The sequence below is a fragment of the Sciurus vulgaris genome, assembly GCF_902686455.1.
Source record: "Sciurus vulgaris genome assembly, chromosome: 15".
NCBI classification, from domain to species: domain Eukaryota; kingdom Metazoa; phylum Chordata; class Mammalia; order Rodentia; family Sciuridae; genus Sciurus; species Sciurus vulgaris.
Window position 1 is genome coordinate 84,934,877 of NC_136476.1, and position 24,753 is coordinate 84,959,629.

The 24,753-nt window shown below is 47.2% G+C and overlaps 1 protein-coding gene across 16 annotated transcripts in view; it reads right to left on the bottom strand.

The window, feature by feature from the left end:
- Nucleotides 1-24,753, bottom strand: part of FNBP1 (formin binding protein 1) — a 106,292-nt gene that overhangs the window by 65,314 nt on the left and 16,225 nt on the right. The window lies entirely within an intron of this gene.

The window sequence follows — 24,753 nt, forward strand, 5'->3', positions numbered from 1 at the left end:
TTTATGTTATCTCTAAAGACAAGAGTTGTTGAGCAAATGAACAGTGTAAACAAGAGCGTAGGTCTCTTTAAACTACTTGAGAGAACAAATACACAAAGGATTCAAGTAAAGGCTGCAAATCATTCCTAGCAACTTGGAGCAAGGCTTCTTCACAGGGCTCGCGGGTCAGCCGCCCCATCTATTTAAGAACCAAGACCCAGCTCCGCTTAGGAGTCTTCTCTGCAGGATCATCTCCCCTCACCTCCAGGACCCTGGTGATGGCGGGCAGGTGGCGAGGTTGCTTCGGAGGCTTACTGAGCGCATCTGCTCCTGGATTTCACTCTTGCCCTGTTGGTCTGACTGCGGGTTTTCCCTAACTCTTATATCAGTTTGCAATTCTCTTCAGCCCGGTGTAGATAATGAAGGCAACAGCTTTTGATACCCAAGTCCTAAAAGCAAAAAGCACAAAAAAGCCTTCTGCTATTTGAAGCGAGTCCACTTAAAGACGACTGACCTCGAGCCAACCGTGTGTTTTCAATAAAGTGATCTGTATTCGAGACCACTCTGCAAGCTCAACCAAAGGACGGGGGCCAAAGGAGACAGAAGGTCTGAATAATAAAACCCCCAAATAGTAACAAATCAGCCAATGCTCTCTGTGGCCACGGCGTGGCTCTTTTGATGCTGTATCAGCTCAGCTCTGACGACGCCACGCCTGCTGGGACCGGCACATGGACGCGGCAGCACGGACATTTTTACAGCAGCTAAAAGAAAATTCAAAACAGATGAAAAACTAATCAACCCACTTACATTCTTGACCAAAATGTGGGAAACTTAATGGAAAAAAAGTTCCAAATCTTTAAAAGACTCCTTTGTGAGCAAATATTACAAATGGGCCTTTAAAAAGTAGCCATTGCTACTTTGGTGATGGTGTTTGTGGCATGACAACAGCTCAAGACCTCTGCCTTTCCTGTTCTGGTACTGAGATCGAACCCAGGGGCACTCTACCACGGAGATGTACCCCCAGCCCTCTTTATTTTTTATTTGAGATAAGGTCTCACGAAGTTGCTGAGGCTGGTTTTGAACTCGCAGTCCTCCGGCCTCGGCCTCCTGAGTTGCTGGGATTACAGGCACACAGCACCCTGCCCGGCCCCGTTCTGCCGTCTTAAAAATCACCTAGCGCCCTGAAGAACTCTGGTTACATCTACTTATAGTTACCCTATCAAAAATTAAAAAGAGACTTTTAAAATGCCTGTTAATTCATTTAAACAGTAATAAATCCATCACATGCTAAGTAAATGGGGTACTTTTTTTTTTAAATTTTTAAACACTACACTTTCAAGCGGGGCATGGGGGTCCACACCTGCAATCCCAGAGTCTTGAGAGGCTGAGGTAGGAGGATCACAAGTTCCAGGTCAGTCTCTGCAACTTAGCTAGACCCTCAGCAACTTAGAGAGGCCCTGTCTCAAAATAAAAAGTGAAAAGCGCTGATGAATGTAGCTCAGTAGCAGAGCACCCTTGGGTTCAACACCCAGTGTAAGTGAGGAAATTAATTAAGTAAATCAAACACAAGAATTCAAAACATGAAAAACCATACTTAAAAAAAAAATAGTGGGAAGCGTGGCACTGGCCTATTTCACGTTTTGCAAGTCTCTCTAGTGTCTGGCTTGAAAGAAGACAGCTGGGTGGGCGCTCAGGGCTGCCTGTGCCTTAATCTGTTATGAGTCCTTACTTGGGTTGAAGTATATGAAAAAAAATGTCACTCCCAGAGTCAGGTAGTTAGAAAATAGAGGCGTATTTCAAACACCCTTTTAAGATGACTGCAGACATTACTGCTGACACCACCCCTAAACTCGACAAATAGCTCCCCAAGCCGAGCTGCAGATGACATGGAATCCGAGGGCTCCCCTCCCGCTCCTTCACAACACAACCCAGGAGCCCAGCTTGCACTTCCACCATGGGACCAATGGGTCAGTTAGAAAATGTCATCCCGTTGATACGCGCAGACCTTCCAAGTCTCAACACATTTCATTGCAAAATATCAAAAAATCACATTTGTTTATACCACTAGCCCATCTTTCCTGAGTCTAAATACTTGGAAGCTGTTCCCCTCACACTGCAAATGCAAAAGTTCCCCCAAATCCAGTGTTCACTCAGACGCTGTGATGTCACCGTTGACAACAGGACCGGTTGTTTCCTGGCAGTGAGTGACCGGCTCCCTTATTCAGTGTGGGAAACATCCGCCAAATATTCAAGAGTGTGTCTGTCAATCCTTTCGTAAGATAAAAATGGTGCCGGCGCAAAAGCAGCCCGAGGCTCATTCAGGCGGGCGCTGTGGCTGCACTGAAGTGCTTCCTGCACATCTCCTACCTTCTCACGCATACTGTTGGAGACATGTATATTCAAGGCTGGGGACGAATAAAACTAACAATCTGTTTCAGCGATGACTTTTTTTTGAGACGGGGTTCTCGCCATCTGGCCTCGACTAGCCTTCAACTCCTGGGCTCAAGCGATCCTTCTGCCCCAGCCTCCCCAGTAGCTGGAGCCACAGTCCCAGGGGCCACTGGGCGTGGCTCCATCGAAGACATTTTAAAATAAAACCTAAAAACGTTACCAGCTCCTGCTGAAGAGCGCGGCTACCATGCGATTCGGGGCTGTGGGGCCGCCGCGGGGGATTCCCCGGGGGCGCCACAGCCTCACCAGCCTGCGCTCCTGCACCTCAGTGCAAGTGTCGGTAAAGTGGAAAGGACAAAACCCGCAGACTCCCTGAGAGGGCTTGGGACCCTCCCCAGGCCCGGCGACCACCCTGTGGGAACCACTGCCACAGGACCTCTGCGCTGAAACTTCTGTTTTAAAGCTGCGCCTTTCCAAAGACAAGAACTCCAGGACCTGACGGAGCGTCAGGCTCCACGCGTCCGCGCACACTGCGCCTGCCTCCTCTCACCCTCAACCCCAGACCGCCGGAGGACTGCAGGTGCAAGTTTCCAAGAACCTTCTCCTGACTTCACACTTGACCTTGAGGTCACCTTGTTCTTCAATTCAAACCAACCAAGGATAAGTCAAAAAGCCCCCGAAGAAACAGCTGTTGTGTCAACGAATGAAACCGTGGTATTTTGTGATTGCTTTCAAGTCTGGCTGTAGGTACTGTGCCCTGGTGAAGCTCCTTTATGCACTGGGTGACATCGTTGGTTTGGGCCACTGTATCTTCATCAGAATTCTTATAGAATCATCAAGTTTAATAAAAACAAATTCTGCCCTCGCACACCTGCCTATAAATCATCAGTCAGGACTAAAGGTGGTCTCTCTAGGTCGGTAGGTGACGATTTCTCTTGACTACTGAATCTGATTTTTTTTTTTTTTTCTAATTATGGGAAAGAGCTGACAAGGAAAGTGCATTCAGAAAAGTCATTTCCTTTGAGATGAGGACACCCAAGTCATTCACAAGGAAGTTTTTCTTCAAAGTATATGTCAACATTTTGGGGTGGGGAGGGACAGGGTCTGGTTGTCACCCAGGTTGGTCTTGAATTTGCAATCCTCCTGCCTCAGCCTCCCAAGTGCCTGCTGGGATTAGAGGCAGGCCCCACTGCACCTAGCTTGAGGTCGGCTTTGAAACCAGCACTTTCTGGGGGTGTTGCTCAGTGGGAGAGCACATGCTTACTGTGGGTGAGGCCCTGGGTTCAATTCACGGCCTCGCAAAACCAAAACCAATATGGTACTTCCTATAACTGTAAAGTGTACTAGGTCAACATTAACTCAACATCTCTGGGAGGAGCCAACTTAGAAGCTACGAGGCTAAAGCCACCTCTGCATGAGTGGGAGAGTCAAGGAATGGAGGCCCGGAGGTCAGTTTCCCCACAAGCCTGTCCTTCCCCAGCAGCGACTCACTCCGTGAAGGGATTACCCCTCCACATTTCTGGTTCCACCGCCATCTGTGCTATGTAGGCTTCTGTTTTAGGATATTCTGATCTTTAACAAATTCACTTTCCTAAGGACTCGGGCACTCGGGGAAGGATACCTTAAGTGTCTCTATTTCAATGGATCCCTGTGGCTGACATGACTGACATTAGCTTCCTCTTGCCTTTGAGGGGAAAATGGCAGAAGTTATCAATTTACCAAAGAGTAACTGTAAGAAAACGTTTAAAATGCTTTTAAAAATCAATTTACTTCTTTTTTTTTTTTTATTTTATTGTAAACAAATGGGATACATGTTGCCTCTCTGTTTGTACATGGCGCAAAGGCATACCATTTGTGTAATCATAAATCTACATACAGTAATGTTGTTTGATTCATTCTGTTATTTTTTTCCCCTTCCCCCCACCCCTCCCACCCCTCTTTACCCTCTATACAGTACTTTCTTCCTCCATACTTGCCCCCCTCCCTAACCCTAACTCTAACCCTAACACTAACCCTTCCCTCCCCCCCTCAATTTACTTCTGGCAGGGTGTAGTGGTGCACACCTGTAATCCCAGTGACTAGGGAGGCTGAAGCAGGAGGATCACAAGTTTGAGGCCAGCCAGGGCAACTTAGCAAGACCCTGTCTCAAAATATAAAAAGGGCTGAGGATGTAGCTCAGTAGTAGAGCATCTCTGAGTTCAACCCCAATACCAAAACCAAAAAATAGTTTCCAAGGACAAACAGAGATGTTTTTCCATACATTATGTTATGGACACATTTTTTCAACCTAAAAGGGTCAAAACTTGACCTGGTGACCCAGTATTACCCAAGGCAACTTCATTGTTTTTCTGTGGACGGAGCTGCACAGGGCAGGACTGGAAGGTTTGTTTCAAGGAGCACAGCCACGTACGCCCTGATCCCGAAGCGGTGCCGAAGCTGCTTTAGACTTGGGGTGGTGCCCCCCCGGGGGATGCCCACAAAGGGTTGGGCACGGCCCAAAGGTAGAGCGATCTCTCAGCCGCACCGCAAATGGGAAACAAAGAAGAAAAGGCCTAGAAAACAGGGAGCTGTCCCACAACTGAGGGACGGGGATCCAAGCTTGGGCTCCTGCGGCCGGACAGTCCAGCTAAGGCCAGCCCGCACCCACAGTGCAGTTCTACAACTTGCCAAGAAAAGTCTCACATTTAGGTTTCTTTGTTGCAATTAGCCACATGCCCCTTCTGCTGTGAAAAGGAAGACATAAAGGAGTCGCTCTGTGCCCACGGTTCTTTCCGGCAGTTGGAATCGGAAGGTGAGAGAGAAGACCAGAAGCAACCGTAAAGAATGTGTCAAGGCAGACGCAGCCTGGAAGTCGCATTTCTGTATTCTTATTAACAATAATTACATTGTGGAAAAGGGCAACAGGGAGGCTGAGGTCAGAGGTTTGATGGAAGGACAGAGGAGGCGCCTGGGCCAAGGAACGCAGGAGGCTCCGCGTGATGCGATGCAGGGTCCCAGCCTCCTGGGACTCAAGTGTGGTGGGGGCATAACCGCAACAGGCGCGCCAGGCTGGCCAGGTTGGCGTGCGGGCGGGCAGGGGCGGAGGAGCTGCTACCCGCTGGCGACCTCTTTCAATGTTCTTTGAATACCTCGGTGACCTCCAGTCCCCAATCTGTTCCTCCGGATACAATAGAAACAACAGATAAACAAAAACAAACATCTGTAACTGCTCCAAACATGCTGGGTGAAAGAGATAGGAAAGAATAAGGTTTTGGGGGGTAGGGGAGCCTATTTCTTTATTATTTGGTACTGGGGATTTAATTTAGGGCACTTAACCACTGAACCACATCCCCAGCCCTTTTTATTTTTTATTTTGACACAGCCTTGCTAAGTTGCTGAGGCGGGCCCCCAGCTTGCGGTCCTCCTGCCTCAGCCTCCTAAGTAGCTGGGATTACAGGTGTGCACCACCACACCTGGCTTAAACAAACAGACAAAAACCACACCTTTTTTAAGAAAGCACTTCCTTTTCTTTTTTCATTAAAAAGAAAAGCTGTTGGGGGCAGGGAAGTTTGCTGGGAATAGAACCCAGGGCCTCCTGCATGCTAGACACTCTACCAGGGAGCCACTTCCCTGGCCCCAAACTGATTTCTGTTAGTGCAATTTTTATTAGTCTGTTCAAAAGATTACTCCTCCAGATAGGCATTGACAAACGGCTTAAATAGAAGAGGAAATGTATTAAGGATGATGAGGCTATAAAAATTAGTCTCAGAAAGACGGGTCTCACTTGCAGCTGTCAGCGGAGTCCAATGAAAGAAGCTAGGCACAGAAAGCAAAATCTTGCTCACCCTACTAATTTAAAAAACCTATGTTTCACGGGGACAGAAAGGGCGCTTAATCAAGTCATGACCGTAAGATGCACATCTGTAACACAAACGTTCAGGACCCAACGTCTGGCGGGGACCTGGAAGTGGGGTGTATACTTGCTCATTTCCTGGTTCCCACGCAGAGGCTGAACCCTGTGGCCATTCAAACATGACAGTCTCTTTCCTGAGCCTGCCCAGCCCCTCCTCCATTCCCCTGCACTGCGCTCTGCTCTCTGCCGGAGGTTCCCTCCCCCAGGAAGCAAGTCCAAGATGATCCCAGGAGAGGAAGAGAAGAGGAAGAAGCCACATGCCAAATACCAGGAAATCTCTGCAGGCTGGAGAGAGTCAGGGGACCAGGTAAACTTTCAACACCAAGAAAATAGCCAGACTTATTTCTGCACCCTATAAATAGTTCCAGGCGAGGGAAGGAGAGGATACAAAATATTTCGAAAATATCACAGGGGAAAGTTCAAGGCCCTCGCATTTGAAACTTGGTCAACACCAAGGAAAAAAGACTGTCCACCAAAATGCTCATCAGTGGACTCACTGGTGGCTTTTGGTTGGTTCCGTTGGCGGAGCCGGGGCCTGAACCAGGGCTTCGCACAGGCAGGGAGGTGCTCTGCCTTGGAGCTCCACCCTGGTCCTCAGCTTCCAGTGTGAAATAAAGTCAAACACACATGGGTGACGGAAGAGCAGGGGTCCCCAGTCTCCGTTCCACGGCTGCGCCTGGCCCCCTCGCCAAGACCGGTGATCACGCTGGGGCGGCTGCAGGAGCTGAGGGGAAAATTGCTAGTAAGTAATTTCTGTCCGTGTGCAGGTCAGGTCAGGGGGACAGTGGTCTGCAGAGACGGAGACGACAGCAGACACAAGGCCACACTGTTAAGACCACGTACCCGTGAGCTTCCACCCGCTAGTTCAGGTCTGTCAGGCGAGCCGTGCACCCGGGTTCTGCAAGACATCCCTTGGGACAGACACTTGGCCAGAACACCCAGCAGCACCCTGTCCTCCCTGCGGCAGAGCGCCTGTCTTATCACAAGATCGCTTTTCCTTCTCCACCGCAGGGAGGACCTGGACACGTGCCATCAGCCTGGCTGACCAGGCGCAGGGATGTCTACTGGGCAAATACAGAGGTTGAGGTTTTCTTCCCTAACAAGTCCCCCCCTTTGATTTATTTATTTATGTATTTATTTTTTTGCTACTGGGGACTGAACCCAAGGGTGCTCTACCACTGAGCTACATTTTTATTATTATTATTTTTTTTAACTTTGAGACAGGGCCTGGCTAAGTTGCTGAGGCTGGCCTCCAACCTGTGATCCTCCTGCCTCAGCCTCCTGAGATGCTGGGATCACAGATGTGCAGCGCCATGCCGGGCTACACTCTTCCCCTTCTTTACTTGACATGCTGCCTGTGGTGCCTGTAATTTCTGAACTGTCCTGCAACCTCGGGGAGGAAGCATTCGCACAAGCTGAGAACGGCGGAGCCGGGGGATGGAAAGCACCCACTTTTCGATGCCGTTATTTGGGAACTGCGGCAACAACCCCGACCCTCTCCACACTGGTCTCCCCTCGTGGGATAACGTGTGATTGTTCAAGCCACTTTTCTATGGGTCTCGGTCACTTTGGTGTAACACGTACACCTGTCTCCTTCCCATAAGCTGCACTAATGCCACCATTCCTACTGAGCACCAACCCTGAGCCAGGCTCCTGGGCAACAGCAGAGGCTTAACGAGCTTAAATAAAAGGCTGGTTGGAGCCCAGCTAGAGGGGATTGGGAGAAGCCTTTCCCAGGAGGTGGTTTCCAGGCTGAGAGGAGGAAGGGAGGTAAAAGTCACCCAGGCAAAACAGGGAGGCAGGGGCAGAGGCGGGTGGGGCGGCCCGCGCAGCCCAGGGAACTCACCCAGAGCTGGAGGCGCCCTGCGGACCTAGAACGTGGGGGTGAAGGGACAGCGGGGGTCTCGAGGCCCGCAGGCCACACCAGGACTTCACAGGACTGTCCCAAGCACTTGCCAACGAACCCTCCCCCTTTCTAAGACTCTGTGGAACTTTTAAAAATTGTTTTCTCTTAATTTAAAAAATGTATTTGGTGCTGGGGGTGGAAGCCAGGGCCTCAGCCATGCTCGGCATGAGCTCTCACTGGGCTGCACCCCAGCCTGGCCATGCTTTTAATTATTTAATGAGGTTTAGAGAAATGACCAAGGACTCCGGAAAGGTTGGTTCTGTTACTTTTTGTTTGTGTCTTTGTTTTTTCAGTTTGAAGCCCACCATCCCATTAAAGAAGAAAAACCTACTCTCTGGGAAAAATGAAAAGCTTTATAGACAATTATTTTCTCTCACGTAGCCCAATAACCCAGTCTCATCAGAAGTTCTGTCCCAACACTACCAAGAAAGAGGGAGCAACAGAAGAACTGGGCAAAAAGCCTCAGTTTTCTCACCTGAAAAATGGGAAAATAATGTCTCTCTGCCTCAGCTGAGTTCTTAAAAGAAATCGGATGACACCGTGTGCACACGTGCAGGCTTTTGTTGTCCAGCATAATATTATGGACTGTAATTTACTCCAGTTCTGCATTCCAAGAACAACTGATGTCTTCCTGCTGAAATTCTCTGAAGAGGAATTAAGACGAGGGAACAGGCTTGACAGGAAGGAACAATCAGACACAAAGCCTGGACTTTAAAGTAATTTATTGAGGTAAATACTAGGAGAGAAGCCATCGTGGCTGTCTTCCTGCAAGCCCACGGTCCCTTTATTGCAAATAAAAGAATTCCTGCCGACTGAGGTGACTCATGCCTGTAATCCCACTGGAGGCTGAGGCAGGAGGATGGCAAATTCGAGGCCAGTGTGGGAAACTTGGCAAGATACCATCTCAAAATAAAATACAAAGAGCTGGTGTGGCTCAGTGGCAGAGCGCTTGCCTAGCACACGTGGGGGGGGGGGGTTCTATCCCCAGCATCCAGAGTGGGAGCAGGAGGAACAGTCAGATAACCCAACAGAAAAAGGGGCAGTGCTGGGGATGGAACCCAGAGAGAGCCTTGAGCATGCAGGCAAGTGCTCTGCCACTGGGCTATGTCCCCAGACCAGAGCAAGAATTTCAAGCAAGAAATTATATTCAGCCTTGTGAGTACCCAGAGAAGTGCATTTTAAAACCACAGTGAAATATCATTTCATGTCCACCAGTTCGGGCAAAATTTTAAAGCCAGAAAACAAGGATGTGGGACCATGGGGACACTCCCGCCCTGCTGGGGGCCTTGGCAGACAGGCTGGTTTCTCCTGGGGACAGTGAGCCCGTGAGCCTGTGCCCCTCCACCGCCCAGCAGCCTCCCCAGGTGAGGCCGGGTCATGCCCTCCTGCTCCTGCGTGTTGAGACATAGACAGGCGTGCTCAGGGCAGCACGATCCAGCCCTTTGGTGAGGCCCGGGGGTAGAAGCTGTGGACGGCAGCCGCCCACCTCGTCCCGGGGCAAGTCGTCCCCAGACAGGCAGACGGTGCATTCTTTAACTGACACTTCAAGGAGGGGCTGGGGCGTGGCTCAGGGAGAGCACTCACCCAGCACCCGCAGGCCGGGCCCCAGCCCAGCAGGGGACAAAGCGAGTGATGAAAATACACACGTAATACAAGGTTTGTACGAAAGGCGGGGTGGGGAGGGCCGGGCCGGTGGGGGCTGTAATCAGAGGGGAGCCACAGGGAGGGTCCGCGCAGGGCACCCTCTCCCCAGGCCTGCGTGGCGCTCGCCCGGTGCTCATTTCCCGGCTATTTTTGTGCTTATCTCGCTGCACACGTGCCTTCTCGTGCATTCTTTTCTAAGACTCCATGATTATTTGACTGTTGGCTTATGACTGGGTGATGGGCACATCTCCAGGATGGGAGGCACTGGAGCCTCTGCCAACTGGAGAAAAAAAAGGAAGATGACACATTTATGAGAGAAACACTTCAATCAATAGGAAGATGGATCATATGAAGTATTGAGCTATCACTTTTTCCTTGATTGATGTACATCCTATTTTGTCTCCATATAGATATAAAACCTAATTCAGAAAATGGGTATCATTTAATACCCAAGTACGGATTAATTATTGATTGCAAAAAAGACTTCACACTGGGTGTCGGGGGGGTCTGTGTTGTTTTGGGAAGTTCTGGATATCGAGTCCATGGACTCTCTACCACTGAGCCACCTCCCCAGCCTTTTTATATTTTATTTTGAGACAGGGCCTTGACAAGTTGCTGAGGCCGTCCTTGAACTTGCAATCCTCCTGCCTCAGCCTCCTGAGCAGGTGTGCACCACTACTCTAGGCTACACAAAAAGCTTTTTAAAAAATTTAGGGCAATTAATGTCTAATAGCCAAAAACATTTTTCACATACCACAACGAGACTATAATAAATTCGCTCTCAAACAAAATGTTCATGGACATTAGCAGTACCCAAAATGTCACAGTACGCAACAGGTTCTCTTTCTACTCTATGCCGCAAACAATCACCATCCATTCATCCAACAAGTATCTTACTGAACACCTACTATGTGCTAACCCTACTCTAGGAACTGATGACCCCGAGCAAACGAAAGACATGAGTTCCGCATCCTTACGGAGTTTGAGTACTAGTAGGTCTTTATTGTCCAAAGTGATACAGAAATCTCAGAAAGATGAGTTCATAATGAATTAGTTCACATTCCCATGAGAACAACCACGTTCTCCCTACATGTGGACATTTCGTTGCCCCTTGATTCCTATTTGCAGGAGTAACAGTAAAATATTTAACAACCAATTATCAAGACTCCTTGTCCACTCAGGACAGAGGTCAGCCGTTCTAGGGCAACACCGCTGGAAATCCAGCCTTCCCTCTTGCCCAGGTCTTTTCTAGAAAAGACGGATCCATCACACCCAACAGTGTAAAACATCCCAACCAGAACTGAACACTACCATTTACAAAACAGGAAAACAACCAACCAAGAAAGTCACTGCACTAATTTGGAATGAAAATTGCTTTATTGTGCATTTCTTAGATCATTCATAAAATTAACCTTTTTAGACATGGTCATCAGCCGCTGGAATTTCCTCTAGAAACCATCTCACTGTTTTGCATAATCTCATATTGTTAAGGTCATTACCTGCCACATTTCCAGCGAATGTTTCTCCTAGACCTTCCTTCTGTGTACTATTCTAAGCTCTGGGAGTTCATATCCTCCACAGATTCACCTGGTCAGACCTCATCCCCAGCGCCGTGGGGTTTGGAGAGTGATCGGGTTGGGGGGGAGCCTCCTGAGTGGGATTAGTGTCCCCACAGCAGAGGCCCCTCAGAGCCCCCTTCCTGGAACCAAGAAGTGTCCCTCGCCAGACACCAAACCTGCCAGAGAAACGAAGGTCGTTGTTCATAAGCCACTTGTCCCGTGTACTCTGCTAGAGCGGCCTGAAAAGACTAAGTGTCTTTTTGACACACAGACAAATGGATGCCTGGTGACCTCAGCCTGTGAGTTGGGAGCGTGAGGCCCATCTCATCTTGTCCCTCTCTGTGTTCCAAGTGTCCCTCAATAAGCAGTTTCTTGTAGGGCTGGGGAGGTAGAGATGGAGATGGAGTCCTTGCCTAGCATGCCTGAGGACTTGGGCTTGATCTCTGGCACCACAAACAAAACAGAAGCAGATCATTTTTGACTTTGCTTTAAAAACACCTAAGGACATAATAAAGGGAAAGGTCTTTTGGAGGCTGAGTATGGTGGCCTGTCATCCACTTCTCTGCAGGCTGAGGTAGGAGGATCACAAGTTCGAGGCCGGCCTGGACAACTCGGCAAGGCCCTGTCTCAAAATAAAATACAAAGCGCTGGGGATGGCTCAATGGTAGAGCGCCTCTGGGCTCAATCCCCAGTGCACAGAAAAAATCTATTATGGAAATGACTTCTACTGCCACTGCATCGCCATTTCTGTCTAAGAGTAATTCATGATAAAACAGCACAAATATTGCCATTTTATTCAAGTCTGATGTTTTTCCTAAAAGAAAACTGTCTCCGTTGTCGTGTCACTGAACACTGAAGAGTTCCCTCCCTGGGTACCATCTTCTGGGTGGACTCCCGAGGGCCACGTGCAGCTACCTTTATGACACCCTGTTCGCTGGGACGCTCACTTGGCGTTCACGTGGTCCTAACACAGGCTGCCTCTTTCACCAGGCCTGATTGACCACATCCCGCGTGGCCAGTGACTGGCATTGCCCAGGTGTCCCTGACAGGCATTTGCTGCATGATGAGCAGGCTGATGGACACTCTAGCTGGTGAACATCTAGCCCCTGGCCAGCGTCAGAGCCGTTCACAGACCTGGTCCGTTATCCGGGGCCTGGGGGTAGCGTGTGCCAGGAGCCACACTCTGCAAGGGGGGCGGTGCATTGGGAACGAAGCATAGCTGGCTCTCATGGAGCGACTGAAAATGCAATTCACGTGCCGGAACACGAAGGTTCACATACAGAAGACGATGATCTCTTGTTTAATCTTCAATCATCGTGATCAGAAACTGTCCAAGTCCCAGGGCAAAAAAGTTCCCAGAGGATCTCCAGCACGTGGCTGCCTTCCCGAGCTGCTGCCAAAGAGTGTGAGCGAGCTGAGTGTTCATCAGCCTGTGACCCCAGCACAAGTCTTCTCATTAATCGTACACGGGCAGCCTGTTCTGCCTAATAACTGGATGCTCTTAGGTTTTAAACAGCAACGGAGAGTTCAAGGACGCCTCGCCATGTTTGGCTTTATTTTCCAGTGGTGGTAAATTATTTCTAGTTTCTTCTTATTTCGATGTTTAAGCTCCTCTTTCTGTTACGGACTCCCCCGACCCCCGCAAATGCTAACGTAACCAACACACGGATACTATGTTTTAAAAACAAACCCCAACAAGTCAACGAAAGAGGACAGCGCTGTTAGTCACACTGTGGGGCTGGGCTGGGCGGCCGTAGGCCCTGCAGCACGACATGCTGGAGTCACACTGCCCATGTGCCATCTCACTGTCCCCACCCAACTGGCAGTGGGACATTTGTTAATATCCTCATGCTAAAGAGAAAATACAGATGGTACAGACCACACAGGGCCACTGAGAGGAGCAGACAGGGAAGCTCCCTGAAATACTCCAGCTACTAGATCTACACTGATGTTTGTCACTTGGTCTCCAGCCTCAGCCCTCCTAAATTCCACTTTCTCCTAAGGGCTGCAAGACGGTAACTACATTTCCCAGACTCTTTTGGTTAGGTTCTGGGTTTTGATAGAGAGATAAGGTTTTATTGGGAGATCTGGGAAGCAAAAATAAGGCAATTAAACAAACAAACAATAACAACAACAACAAAACAGTACCAAGCACAAGGGTTGTACAGACATAAAATGAGTTCACACATGGAGAGTGCTCAGAACAGCCTCCGAGGGGCTGGGCATGCAGCTCAGAGGCCCAGCACCCGCCTGGCGTGCAGGAGGCCCTGGATCCAGCCCCAGCCCCAGCCCCGCGGGAAGAATCAAAACAAGACACCTGGCACGGAGTCCACAGTCGCTCTTATTTCTGACATTTTAAATATCCTGGCAACATCAAAACACAAGCCAGTGATTAACATCTGTACCCCAAAAAGCAAAACCAGCCTTCCAGCTAGCTCCCGTTCCCACTTCCTGCCCGTCGGCGAGTCAGGGTGTAAGCCGGAACGAACCCCACAGCGGTGACGCTGGGCCTGACTTGAGGAGCATGATTCCTGTGGTCCAGGGATGTTTGACAGGACCATAGAAGCCCCTGATTGAGAAGGAAGTGCCGTGTTTCAGGAATTCTGCTGGTCCCAAAGAAGCTGCAACTCAGATGATCTACTCACTCCATGAAACTGCTGACAACCTTCGAAAGGCATGTTAATTCTAATATATCTTATTTTGCTATCAACATAAATCTAGATGAGTCTTTTTCCTATTTTGCAAATACAAGGCAGTTTGGTAGTTGGCATGGTGGCGCACACCTGTAATTCCAGCTACTCAGGAGGCTGGGGCAGGAGGATCACAAGTTAGAGGCCAGCTTCAGCAACTTAGCAAGCCTCAAATAAAACATTTTTAAAAAGGGGCTGGGGTTATAGCTTAGTGGTAGCGTGTCCCTGGGGTCAATCTCCAGTACAGCAGGCAAAAAAGATTTGGTGAGATCATTTGAAATAATTACCCACCCTAGCTTCTCATTCCGTTAACTGTAGACTATTCAATTCATGGAAAATCATAAAGACAGCTAGCACTTCTAGGGTCGCTACTACCTGCCAGGCTCTCTGCTCCAAGCACCCTGCAAGGCAGATACTGTCACTGTCCCCTTATTTGAGATGGGTAAAACAAGGCACAGAAAGATCAAGGACTCGCTGACGGTCACATAGCAATTAACTGAAAAACAGACTAGATTTGAACCCAGAGCCCCAGGGTCTCTTATGTAGACTGTCTGCCGAAGATAACGCCTGCTTGTGGGGTCTTCTGTTGGTCGAACACTGAACTAAGTTCTCAACGAACCTGGTCTCTGCTTCCATAACGATTCCAGGGCAGAGTCAGAACTGCGTCACCTGTTTGACCGCAGGCCACAGAGCAGGGTGCACGCGGCAGACCTGGAGCCTGGGCACCGCTGAGCCCCCAGGCTGTCATCTCAGCCGCGTGGGAATGGAAGCAAGGCCGAAAATCTGTGAAAGGGTCGCTAGGCGTGAGGCTCCTCTGGGTTCGTCTTGCTTTGGGGCAGGAGCGGGTACTTTTTGTGGTCACCAGTAGAAAATCTACTACTAATCATTACGGGTTGAATGGGTGTTATGTATTCGAAATTTAAACATGGAGCAAAGGAACCCAATCATAAGGATAGAAGTCATATTAATAACCACTGTAGGGCTGGGGCAAGCACAAGGCCCTGGGTTCAATCCCCAGCACCGAAAAACCAACAACAAAAAAGTAATAAATACCATAAGGTTGAATGTAAAACTTGAAATGTAAAATGTCTCGTGTCTACCGCAGTTGTTGACTTACAAATTACTGAAACAAAAAGTATTACAATTTTCCATGTCCTTCAGGCAGTGCAAATTTGTGACATTTTAAACCTACTTTTATTCCAGGTAAGGGAAATAAATTCCAACAATATGAAGAGGTTACCTTATAATCATCACAGTAAATGGTACTATGAACAGCAATTAACACAATAGTAAAGTTCAAGTTTTGCTTCAAGAAAGATTCAGGGCCAGGGCTGGGGCTCAGTGGTAGAGCGCTCACCTAGCACGCGTGAGGTACTGGGTTCGGTCCTCAGCACCACATAAAAATAAATTAAATAAATAAGTAAACAAACAAGGTATCATGCCCATCTACAAAAATATTTAGTTAAAAAAAAGGAATTGAAGCAGATGGTTAATAACCTTGTTCTCATCTGAGTAATCCAAAGCACCTCCAACATAAAATCTGCTTTAAAATGTCTACTTATTGTGTTAGCGTGGATGTGGGGAAAAAGGCACACTCATACATTGCTGGTGGAATTGTAAATTGGTGCAGCCACTCTGGAAAGCAGTATGGAGATTCCTCAGAAAACTTGGAATGGACCCACCATTTGACCCAGCTATCCCACTCCTTGGTTTATACCCAAAGGACTTAAAATCAGCATACTACACTGATGCAGCCACATCAATGTTCATAGCAGCTCAATTTATAATAGCTAGAATGTGGAACCAACCTAGATGCCCTTCAATTGATGAATGGATAAAGAAACTGGTATATATACACAATGGAATATTACTCAGTCATAAAGAAGAATAAAATTATGGCATTTGCTGGTAAATGGATGAAGTTGGAAAATATCATGCTAAGTGAAATAAGCCAAGCCCAAAAAACCAAAGGCCGAATGTTTTCTCTGATAAGTGAATGACAATATATAACGAGGGGGGGTGGCATGGGGAAGAGAAGAATGAATGAACTTTGGATGGTGTAGAGGAAAATGGGGTGGGAGTGGGTGGGGATGGAAAAACAGTAGAATGAAACAGACAGTATTACCCTATGTATATGTATGATTACATGAATGGCGTGTATCTACATTGTGTACAACCACAGAAATGAAAAGTTGTACCCCATTTGTGTACAATGAATAAAAATGTCTGTTAAAATAAAAAAATATTTTAATAAAAAAATTTTTTTAAAAAGTCTACTTATTATTAAAATGAGTGGAAATACAGTCCAACCAAATAAGCAGGCTACCACTTCTTTACTGCAATATGTCCTTATGAATTGTATTTGTTTGCTTGCTTATTTATTTAATTTTTGCACACTGGGGATTTGACCCAGAGCCTCGGACATGTGAGCAAGTGCTGTTCCACTGAGCTACATCCCCAGACCTTTCCACTTTATTCTTGGGACAGGGTCTCACTCAGTTGCCCAGGCTGCCTAGAGCTTGTGATCCTCCTGCCTCTGTCTTCCGAGTTGTTGAGACTTACAGGTGTGGGCCACCAAGCAAACCTGAAGGGAATATTTTCATGTTTCTGAAAATTGAACTTGGCTTTATCGTCTACTAAACAAATGCAGCACAGCGATGTGTGCCTGTCACTCCAGCAACTCTACAGGCTGAGGCAGGGGATGGCAAGTTCTAGGCCCAGGCCAGCCTGGGAAACTTAGTTTCTAAATCAAACTAAGTTCGAGGCCAGCTTTGGCAACTTAGTGAGGCCCTGGATCAAAACATGATTAAAAATAAATAAAAAAATAAAATCTAAAAAGGGTTGGGGATGTCCCTCTGGGTCCAGTCCCCAGCATGAAAAATAAAAAACCTGTAGACAATGATCTTACTTTGCAGGAGCTAAACTTTTTTTGTTTTTATTTTTTGTAGTTGTCGATGGACAGAATGCCTTTATTTCTTTTTAAATATTTTCTAGTTGTCAATGGACCTTTTATTTTATTCATTTCTCTGCGGTGCTGAGGATGGAACCCAGGGCCTCCCTCGTGCCAGGCAGGCGCTCTGCCACGGGGCCACAGCCGCGCCCCACGATGGCAGCGCGGGCCATTTCTCATTCACATAGTGTGCGCGGGGGGCGCAGGGACAGCTGATAATCCAGTACTGATACGTGGTCATTAACTCAAAGCCACAGGTCGCTCCAGGGTTCACTTGTATTGTTCAGGCCTGAGTTTTGCCAAATGGATGATATAATTTACCCACTGTTTTAGTGTCAGACAGAATTATTTTATTGCCCTAAAAATGCCCTGCGCTCCCCTCCGCGTCCCTACCACCCGAGCAACTGCAGGTCTCTTTCCTGCCTCTCCGGTGTCCACGTTTCCAGAAGGCTACGCAGGGCACTCACGCCAGCGAGCCTGGTCTTCAGGAGGGCAGGGAGCTTCCTCCACGCCTTCCCGCTCCACCCCACTGCAGGGCGCCCTCTAAATAAGCCGCACGCTTGGCCATTCGCCCTCCGGGGGCATCCGGTTTGTCTGAGTCCTGACAATTACGGCTAAAGCTGCTATGAACGTCCACGTGCGAGGTCTTCACACATGGTTCACTTTCAAGAAACAACTTCTGCGGTTAGAAGATGGCGCGCGGAGCAGGGCCAGGCTCTGTTCAAGGGGGACAGAGTGGCCTCTTCCACTGCGGATCTGGCTATTCCAGAGGAGATATTGATCACAAATATCTAAAAAAGGGATCGGATGTTGAGAGTGACCAATCTTCTGGGAAGTCATCTGATGAAGTCCAGTCACCTACAGGTGTTTGTCTCAGAAATCATAAACATAGATGGATCTCAATGGAGTTTCACACTTAAAGGATTTAAAACATGCAAACATAGTAACCTTACAAGACATCATTTACACAGATAAATCTTTGACTCTGGTCCTTGAGTATCTGATGTTTCTATACCAAATTCTACATGGATTAACTTATTGCCACAGAAGAATGGTGTCACAAGACTTGAAACCACAGAACCTTCTCATTAATAAAAAAGGGAACTCTGATCCTGGGCCGACATGATGAAGATTTGGACCTACATTTTCTTCTATAAGATGAAGGGTCTCTGGTCTGATTCTGAGGTCCTTAAGCTCTTTTGAGTTGAGTTTTGTGCAGGGTGAGAGATAGGGGTTTAGTTTCATTCTGCTGCATATGGATTTCCAGTTTTCCCAGCACCATTTGTTGAAGAGGCTATCTTTTCTCCATTGAATATTTTTGGCCTCTTTGTCTAGTATGAGAAAATTGTATTTATTTGGGTTTGGGTCCATGTCCTCTATTCTGTACCATTGATCTACCTTTCTATTTTGGTGCCAATACCAGGCCGTTTTGTTACTATTGCTTTGTAGTATAGTTGAAGATCTGGTGGTATTGCAATACCCCCTGCTTCACTCTTCCTGCTAAGGATTGCTTTAGCTCTTCTGGGTTTCTTATTCTTCCAGATGAATTTCATGATTGCTTGCTCTATTTCTGTAAGGTACATCATTGGAATTTTAATTGGAATTGCATTGAATCTGTATAGCACTTTTGGTAGTATGGCCGTAGACTTCCTTAACAGGACTCCCATAGCACAAGAAATAAAAGCAAGAATCAATAACTGGGATAGATTCAAACTAAAATGCTTTCTCTCAGCGAAGGAAACTATCAGCAATGTGAAGAGAGAGCCTACAGAGTGGGAGAAAATCTTTGCCACTCATACTTCAGATAGAGCACTAATCTCCAGAATCTATAAAGAACTCAAAAAACTCTACACCAAGAATACAAATAATCCAATCAACAAATGGGCTAAGGAAATGAACAGACATTTCACAGAAGATCTACAAGCAATCAACAGATATATGAAAAAACGTTCAACTTCTCTAGTAATAAGAGAAATGCAAATCAAAACTACCCTAAGATTTCATCTCACCCCAATTAGAATGGTGATTATCAAGAGTACAAGCAACAATAGGTGTTGGCGAGGATGTGGGGAAAAAGGTACACTCATACATTGCTGGTGGGGTTGCAAATTAGCAGTGTGGAGATTCCTCAGAAAGCTTGGAAATTTGACCCAGCTATCCCACTCCTCGGCCTATACCCAAAGGTCTTAAAATCAGCATACTACAGAGATACAGCCACATCAGTGTTCATAGCTGCTCAATTCACAATAGCCAGATTGTGGAACCAACCTAGATGCCCTTCAATTGATGAATGGATAAAGAAACTGTGGTATATTTATACGATGGAATATTACTCAGCCATAAAGAAGAATAAAATTATGACATTTGCAGGCAAATGGATGAAATTGGAGAATATCATGCTAAGTGAGATAAGCCAATCTCAAAAAACCAAAGGAAGAATGATCTGGCTGATAAATAGATGATGACACATAATGGGGGTGGGAGGGGGCAAGAACGGAGGAAGGAGGGACTGTATAGAGGGAAAAGAGGGGTGGGAGGGGTGGGGGAGAAGTGAAAAAATAACAGAATAAATCAAACAACATTACCCTATGTAAATGTATGATTACACAAATGGTATGCCTTTACTCCATGTACAGAGAAACAACATGTATCCCATTTTGTTTATAATAAAAATAAATTTAAAAAATAAATAAAAATAAAAAAGGGAAATTAAAGTTAGCAGATTTTGGTATGGAATTATTAAATACTTGTAAATAATAAAAAAAAAAAGAAAAGAAACAAATTCTGGGTCTGGAGTTAAAGCTCAGAGGTACAGCACTTGCTTAGCATGCCCAAATCCTAGGTTTGATTCCCAATCCCCCCAAAAATTATGAATAATTTAATGGGTGGTAAATTATAGGCATGCCATATAATTTTTTTTTCAGGCAGACTTTGTAAAGATAGCACAAACTAGCAAAACAACAATCTCTTCTCCAAGGAAGCCCTGGCCTCAGTCACCTTCCCTGGACATTGTCACATTGTACTATACCCTGGTTTTGTGACATTGATTAGAATATAAATCCACATTTATCTGGGTAGTTATTTGCCTCAAGTCTGTCTCCACAACCAGACTGTCGGAGCAGACACGTGACATATACAGAAGACCCGGGCGGTTTTAAATGCAGTCACCTTAATACGCACAGCAGCTTACCACTTAGAAAAAATAATACGACGTAGCCAAATCATACCAAAAGAATTTCTACAAACTCTGAAAAACACCGTCCCCTGAGACCTTGAAGTGGGGACTTTATTTCAAACAAGCAAAAATCATCTTTTGCTCTCTAGAAATAGTAAACTAACAATCAAACGAGTTGATCAAATCATTCTATTTTCCCCCCAGACAAAGGCCGACATACACCAGCCAGGGTGACTTTTTAGATTAAGCCAGTATCGGTGGATTTAATAGTGATACTGGGTGAAACTACATCCATGGAGTAGCTTAAGGAAACACTTCGGAATGGCAGCTTTGTGATCTGCTCTGACGTCTGACACGAGCATGAGTTAGGGGCAAGGCAGAGCACCGCCACGGTCCGCGGGGCCGCAGCCTGCCCCCATCAGTCGGCCATGGCTGACGGGAGAGGCCTCGGCCACACTGCCCCGCCCACTCCGCTGTGCAGAGGGCCTCTGCAGGGAGGCCTGCGCGGAGGAGCCTCGGACTGCAAGCAGCCAGCGCAAGAGGCCGATCCATCCCCGCCGCGAGTGCTCTTCGCAGGGCCTGGCTAGGTTAAAACCAAACCAAAGGCCGCGCGAGCTCCAGGGCCCTTTGGAGCGATCCTGCTGATCTGCTTTTTGGGCAGCAGATCAATGTTTTAATCACATTTCTCAATTTGAATACTAAGAGGGAAATTCCTGTTGGCTGTCAAAAACCCTAGCACGATACAAATAGCATCGGCAGCCGGGACTCTGCCTGGAAACGGGCGTGCTCATTTTCATGTCAACAATACACGCAGGCTTGTCCCTTCCCACGCCATCGGGTCCTGGAATTGCCTGCTAACTTTTCTCGTGTTTGGCATTTTTTTCCTTTTCGGCTCACTAAGCGTTGCCTATTTGAGGAGGGCGAGGTGATCACTGGAAAACTGTTTCTGCAACACTTAAACTAAACCACAAGGCTTGAAGAATTCTCCAACAACACCAGAAGTCACCAACAGGTGTGGAGAAGGGACCTACACCAACTCAGCAGGGCGCTGCCCACTTCAAGCCTTGGACTGGCTCCAAAGGCCAACAGATCCATCCCAGCCCACTGTCAAGAGCGTTGAAGAGTGACCATTTCTTCAAATGGCAGGCAGCCCAGGGGATAAAACGCGAGGGGCCTGCAGGCTGGATGGGCACAGCGTCAGGGGTGGTCCACCGCCTGCTACTGCCGCTGAGTCAAACCGCTGCTCCTCAGCCATTAAAAAAAAAAAAAAAAAAAAAAAAAAAAACCCCCGGGGGGTGAGGGTTTAGCAGGCTCCGGAGAACACTTGCCCCGCATGCTGAAGGCCCAGGGTTTGGTCCCCAGCACTGAGAAAGGTAAAAACGAAAAAAGAAAATGTCTCCAAAATAATGTCAAGGGCTCGTTATCTTCTCAAAGTACTTCTGATGTAAGATGACATAAAACTAGTCATTCAGAACAGGTGGGTTTTATGTAATGAAAATTACTATAGCAAGTTCTAGAAATCTCATCCCCATTAAACTTAAGGACGGCTGTCAAGCTGTTTCCTATCTATCCCCCCCAGGCATCTGGTTCAGGGCCTTGCACAAAACATGTCTGTGCCAGTGAATCACAATATAGGCAAGTTGAATGACATTTACAGCCAATGTAACCACCCTGGGTTTAAAAAAGAACCCAACAGTTAGCTTCAGCCACGCAGTGTAATTACAGTAAGGTATAAAAAAGTCAACCTTGAACACAACGTGAATACCATTCTCCTTCAGCTCACGACTCCTCATGTAACGAGACGATGAAGTCACTCAATACTAGTTTTGGTAGCTAGCTTAAAAATTGATCTGGTGGAAATTAGTTTGCAGGGAGAAGAGTTCCTGATGAATTCTTTGCGTTTTGCCTCAGCCGTGGGTGCATTTTTAACTAGTCCCTGATACACCCTCAGGCGTGTTTGGCAGCAGAGGCGCTAGACCATCCTTAAGGAGACTTCAAACACAACGTAGCAATCTTTGGAGTACGTGGGAGAAATCTTAAAGAACATTTCTGAAGAGTTAAAGATCAATTGTTTTACGAAGAGTTAGTGAAGATGCCCAGCAAAAAATCTATTTTTTTTTTAAAGAGGAGGATTCAAATAATATAAAATTAACCATTTCAAAGAGGACAAGCTTGAGGCATTAGTACACTCGGTGTTGTACACACCACACCTCTATCTAGCTCCAAAGCATTTTCATTATCCCAAAATTAAAAAAAAAAAAAAGTAGTTGTAGACGGACAGCATGCTTGTATTTTATGTGTGTATTTATTTTTATGCGGTGCTGAGGATTGAACCCAGTGCCTCGCACATGCTAGGCAAGCGCTCTGCCACTGAGCCCCAGCCCAGCCCTCATGATCCCAAAGTTGAACCACTTTTAACTTTTATGCCGTTTTCTCCATCCTCCCACCCCAGCCTTGGTCGGCCAACACCAACCTCACTTCCTGTCTCTCTTACTTCACTTACTCTGGACATTTTCTCTAAATAGAATCATGCAAGCTATTTGGCCTCCATTTTGCAAAGCATTTCTGAGTCCCTCCAGGCTGCAGCATGGCCAGGGCTTCGTGGCCTGTTTTGGCCAAACGCTATCCCAGTTTTCCCATGGACCATTTCCTTCACCCATTCAGCTGGTCACGGTGCTTTTCCCATCTGTTGGCTTTTTTTTTTTTTTTTTTTTGGTAGCAGGGATTGAACCCAGGGGCACTTAACCACTGTGCCACATCCCCAGCCTTTTTTTAAACATATTTTATTTAGAGACAGGGTCTTGCTGAGTTGCTCAGAGTCTCACTATAGCTGAGGCTGGCTTTGAATTCACGATCCTCCTGCCTCAGCCTCCAAGTTGCTGGGATTACAGGCCTGTGCCATGGCACCTGGCCCATCTTTTGGCTCTTGAGGGTGAACCCGTACAGGGGTTTGAACACTGGTTTTTAGCCCTTCAGGGTTTCTACCTCCCTGGCTTTTGCTGTGATCCCCATCTAACCTCTGGGCTGGACCATTCTGCATCCCCAGCAGCGCCGACTGAGGGGTCCTGTTCCTCCGCTTTCTCCCCCAACACTCGTCACTTCCCTGCACATCCTGATCAGTCACGGGTGGGGGATGAGGGCGCGCCTCACGGTGGCTCTGGCTTGCCTTCCTCCCGGGCGATGATGTCGGCGTCCTTTCGCGTTTCCTCGCTATCCGTGTGTTCTTTGGAGGTCCTGTCTGTTTTTCATTACTTCACTTCATGACAATAAAGAAAAATGGTCTTAATCTTCAATATCACTTTCTTTAAAACTGGCTTCCATCGGCACATTTTCATGATCTGTGTTTGCCAGTGGCAGGAATTAACTAAGAGCCTGAATTGTGTTGACAAAGGGCAAAATTCAAGACCATTTCGAGCTTGCCAAATGTCGCATTTATTGAGCATCTACTATGTACAAAGTACTGGTCTAAAAGCTGATGACACAGCATCCAATAAACTAAACAGCCAGGTGAGGTGGCACACGTCTGTAATCCCAGTGACTTGGGAGGCTGAGGCAGGAGGATCACAAGTTCAAGGCCGGCCTCAGCAATTTAGGGAGCCCCTGTCTCAAAATAAAAAGTAAAAAGGGCTGGCAATGTAGCTCAGTATAATTGCCCCTGGGTTCAATCCAACAACAACAAAAAAGAGACCATTCTTCAGTAAGAGTCCTTGACTTGGTTCTCGGCCCCACACAGCCCATGTTAGGTAATCTAGGTGCCTGACTGTTCTCTGAGTAGCTTGTCCCTGTGATGCCTGTAGGGTGACTTGCTTTTGTATTCTGGGCCTTTAGCACTCTCCCCATCCCCCCTGAGCTCCGCCTCTGTCCACATTACCATACCCCACATTTCCAGTCTCTGTTTTCCTTACATCCTTTAGCCTCCTGTGGGTGCCTAGACCTCATCACAATTCAAAGACTACTAAATGCACAGTATGTAAAATAGGTCTTTTCATCTTCTCTCTAGCTGCTCTGATCTCTGCCACAGGGGAAACTCAAGATACAGATACTCTTTGTTTGTTTGTTTGTTTTCCAGTACTGGAAATTGAACCCATGGGGCTTTTACTAATGAGCTCTAGCCCCAGCCCTTTTTATTTTTTGGGACAGGCTCTTGCTAAGTTGCTGAGGCTCGTCTCAAACTGGCAATTCTCCTGCCTCAGCCTCCTGTGTCCCTAGGGTTACAGGAACACACCACTGTTGGGCTCAGGGATCCTCCTGCCTCAGCCTCCTGGGGAGATGGGACTTAAACACATCTACTCTTTAGCTGGGCTTGCATCTGCAATAGCTGAACAGCCAGCCCCCAGTCCGAGCACGTGAGCTGGGTGGGATGCATACGTCAAACAAACATTTGTTTTTAAATAAACAGCTCTTTGTATAGTCTAGCACACACTGGTGAGATCACAGAGCACAGCTAATGGGTCTTGCCTGCTTGGACAATCCACTCACGTTTACAATCCTTCTTTGATCATCCAATGACAACGCATGGATCTGCGTGAGAGGATTAAGAGGACTTCATCCCACCCAATTGCTCCCG